Source organism: Panthera leo, chromosome D1 (assembly GCF_018350215.1).
Source record: "Panthera leo isolate Ple1 chromosome D1, P.leo_Ple1_pat1.1, whole genome shotgun sequence".
NCBI lineage: Eukaryota > Metazoa > Chordata > Mammalia > Carnivora > Felidae > Panthera > Panthera leo.
In genome coordinates this window covers 3861922-3866513 of record NC_056688.1, presented here as the reverse complement: position 1 = coordinate 3866513, position 4592 = coordinate 3861922, and the positions used below count along the sequence as shown (strand labels likewise).

The 4592-nt window shown below is 39.0% G+C and overlaps 1 pseudogene; it reads right to left on the bottom strand.

The window, feature by feature from the left end:
• Window positions 1-461: 461 nt before the first annotated feature.
• LOC122200291 lies at window positions 462-4373 on the bottom strand (annotated as a pseudogene).
• Between the last annotated feature and the right edge of the window lie 219 nt (window positions 4374-4592).

Sequence of the window (4592 nt, the reverse complement as noted above, 5' to 3'; positions counted from 1 at the left end):
ACAGAAAACTAAGAGAAGTTTCATTCTGTTCACATTCTTGAACTGCCACTCCTACCCAACTTATGTTGGCAACCGATCTCATTAGTTTCTGGTTTATTTTTCTATATTTCTTTTGAAGACATTAGTGGATAAATGTGTATTTTCTCATTCCTCTTTTTTCATTACATAAAGAATAGCACATTATAGACACCTTCACAGTGTATTTCTTGTTTGTTCATTTTTTTTTTTGGTGAATATACAAATAGCCTTGTATTTAACAATACAAAATAAATTATCTGTAGGCATGGACAATGTCAGTGATAGAGCATTCTATATTGTTAAATGAAGCTAGTAACTATGGGTATATTGAATTTCTTAACATTAGCCAGCCTTTTCAACTTCTTTAACTGACTTCTCTAAAATTACTGGTGAGAAACATTGCCTCAAGCACCCTGTCATAGTTTATTAGTAATGGTGAAGCACTATTCTAGAAAGTAGAACATATCCTCCCTGACCATTCCACCTGTTCCATGGTCCTTCTCTTCAGCACCCGATAAAACAGTTCTTATTAACTTGGTTGGATCAATGATTCATTTCTCCATCACATTCACAAAATCTCCAAGCAGAGTATCAGAACCAACTTTTGAGAAACTTAGCATAATTATCTCAACTATCAATGATCCTACAACAGCTACTTTCTTAGTAATGACCTTTGTAAGCATATTTTTAAACGTTTATTTCTTTATTTATTTTGAGAGAGACAGAGAGACAGAGAGATACAGAGAGAGACAGAGAGACAGAATCCCAAGCAGGCTCCATGCTGTCAAAGCAGAGCCCGATGCATGGCTGTATCCCACGAACCATGACATCATGACCTGAGCTGAAATCAAGAGTTGGACACTTAACTGACTGAGCCACCCACACACCCTGTTTGCAAGAATTTTGAGTGTTCTTTTAGTAATTTCTATATCATTGAAAATATCTTCATTAGCTGGAATTAGCAAGTCTCAGGCTGGAATGCACTGAAGAATAACACAACCCCCTCCCAGAACAACGCCTTCTTCAACAGCTTACATGTAGTATTGAGGGCATATGCAGGTCTTTCTTTTCATTCACTTCCACATCACTTGTCCCACCAACCTGCAGCAGAGCTACTCGATCTGGAAGTTTTTCAAGATATTCATTCAATTTTTCCTTTTCATAATTACCAGTTATGATATGTAACTGCTCAATGATTTCTTGAATAGATTTTTCAATTTGAGTCTGTTATCTTTTCCCTTCGAGCACACTGGCTAATTTTTGGTCACAACGACATCTCTATCCAACTTTTCCTAAGTGTGTGACTGAGCATCATCAAGATTTAGGGTCAACCTTTCTTCTCTGAACACTGAACCACCAGCATCAATAGCCATGTGTCTAAGTAGGTTTTTCCATTATCACCAGACTGCTATAATCTGAAAACCAAGTTTTAGACTATTCAAAATGGGTGTATTTAGAGCTTCTCCATTAACATCTTCAGTAATTATTATGAAGGGCTTACAATAAGCATTGACAATTTCAACTGCAGATATAATGGAGTAGACACCAGACATTTTCTTTTCACCCAATAGAACACAGGCATTCACATTTCTGAGCTTCTGATGTATACTAAGTATGAAGAAACATAATCAAACTGCAATCCAGTAATTTATAATTCATTATTCAGTGTTTCCCATCTTTTGGTGTCTTTACATCCTTCCTTTCAATCTTTTTCACTGTATAAGAAATGATATTGCTCATTTCTTGGTTTGCAGAAATAATAGCAACCTAAGTGATTTCTCTGGGGCTCAACACAGGTTTGAACTGCTTCTTAAATTCATCAATCACAGCATCTACAGCTAACACCACACCTTTCCTAATTTCCACTAGATTAGCACCTTGGCAAACCTCCAAGCCTTCCTTGGCAAGAGAGGATACTGATGTGGTAGCAGTGGTGGGGGATCTTTGGTCTTTTCCTTTGTGTTAGTGGCAACATCTTGAACAAGTCAAGTCCACACATTGTTATCTTTATCCTTTAAGTCAATTGAGACTGATACTCTGGGACTACTCACTCACTAATAATCACTCCAGCATCAGCTCAAACAAACTCACTCACTAATCATCACTCCAGCATCAGCTCAAAGCATTAAGGCTCAGATACCTGCACCAAATTTTACATCTTTGGCATAAGCCTGAGTGAGATGAGGAACCATTGCCTGCACAGTGGCCTCACGTGGTGAGGCTGTGGGCGTGCACCTGAAGAGGCAAGGGAGGCAGTGCTCAGCACACAGAGCAATCAATCCGTGCCCCCTCTCTGAGCTATGTCACCGTCTGTGTCACCCAGTGGCTTCCATCCCTTTCCTGGTGGCCCAGGCCTGGCAATCTGCATGCACCATGCATATTTTTGTTTTGAATGTTAACAATAAGTCTTGGAAATGTCCCCATATTATTTCACTCAGGTCTTCATTCTTTTTCAGTTTCTTGGTACTCTACTGTGTGGATGCATCATACTTTAATCGAACACTATCCTGTGTATGGGCAATTTAATTGCTTCTGATATGAAACAAATCAAATAATCCTGCAGGGAAGAACCTTGTGTAAATATAGTATTCGAGGAGTACCTTTCAGAACAGATTCCTAGTAGTGGGATTGCTTGATCAAACCATACACACATATAAAGTTCTGTTATTAAACTTCCACCAGAAGGACTGTGCCTGTTTGCATTCTCACTAATAATATAGGACACTCCCTGTTTAGCCACAGCCTCACCAAGAGGATATGTTGTCATACTTTTTAATTTTTACCCATCTAATCACTGAGAAATGACATTATTTTAATTTGTATTTTTCTAAGTATGTTTGAACTTGAAAAGATATGTATACTTAAGGGCCATTTTTATCTTTTTAATATGTGTGAGTTTGTGCTGATGTCTATTTCATACTTTCCATTGGTTTTCAGTTTCTTTTATTTTAAGAGTTCTTAATATATTGAGATTATTAGCTCTTTGTGTTACATGCTACAAATATTTTCTTCTAGTTTATCAATTATCTATGATATTGTGAAGACATTCATCCCTGTGTTCTTCTAGTTCTTATATGTTTTCATTTTTTATGTTTAAATTCTTGACCTCTGGAGTTTACTCTGGTATATCTTACAAGAACTGTATCAAAATTTTTTTTTCCAAATGGTTACTCAGATGTTCTACAACCATTAGTTAAAAAGTCCATCTGGGGTGCGTGGTTGGCTCAGCTGGTTAAGCCTCCGACTTGAGCTCAGGTCATGATCTTGCAGTTCTTGAGTTCAAGTGCTGCATCAGACTCTGTGCTAACAGTGCATAGTGTGGAGCCTGCTTTGAGATCTGTGTCTCCCTCTTTCTCTGCCCCTCCCCTGCTCATTCTCTCTCTCTCTCTCTCTCTCTCAAAAATAAGTAAACATTAAAAAAAAAAAAAGTCCATCTGTGTCCCAGTAATAACCCAAAGATAGTAGCTGTATCATAGAATATGTTCCTTACATACTTAGATCTATTTCTGGGTTTTCTACTCTGCTCCCCTGGCCTCACTGTCTGCTTATGTGTCAGTGCCACACTAATTTAATTATGGGTACTTTGAAGTACACCTTTATTCCTTTATATCCAGGGGAAGGGGAGGGGCTCATAGCTTCTCATAGATTTTCTTTTTCAGTGTTTTCCTGCTTCTTCTTAAATGTTTTTCCATATGAACTTGATTATCAGTTTGTCTTATACCACACACACACACACACACACACACACACACACACCCCAACTGCTCGTGTTTTGATAAGGACTGAGTTACGTTTATAAATTAATTTAGGAAGAACTGAAATTTTTATAACACTGCATAATCTAATACAAGAAAAGGAGATGTCCGTCCACCTGTTCAAGTCCTCTTCTGTGTCTTTCTGTTTTGTTTTAAAATTTTCTTCATGAAGTTTCTTATCACTTAAATACTTCATCTTCTTTGTTGGAGTTGTTATAGGGTTTTTCCCCCCACTCATCCACATCTTTCTTAGGCTGCTTGAGAAACTCTCAGCAAATACCCATGTCCTCCTCCAGTGCTCTCTCTACACTGGATCCAGAGTTATCTCTAAAAAATGTAAATTTGTTCATTTTCTTTCAAAGATTTTGAAAAGCTTCTGCATTTATTAAGATGAAGACCGAATTCCTAATTAGGCCCACCCAGTCCCCCATCTTCTGGCCCTCACAGACGGCCACTTTGTGGGCTTTAACCACACTGGCCACTTTTCTTCCTATGGGGCCTTTGCCCCCTCCCCACTCAGGCTATAGAGCTTGAAGAGCAGAGCACCTGCCCCAGCCCCTCCAGTCAAGGTCAGGAAAGAAACCTGGAGAGTGAAGACATGGTCGGCCACGGTTGAGAGAGGAATCCCAGAAGTCTGGCTTCTCATGCATTTGGAAGAAAACACATATATGTGAGTGTGGATGCTGTGGAAATAGTAAGAAGAACCACCCCCCCCCCCCCCCCCCACACACACACACAGCAACAATGCATGGAACTGTACTATCAGGTGATGGTGACCCCTTCTAGGGAAGAAAAGGAGAGTGGTAAGTGACTGCCCAT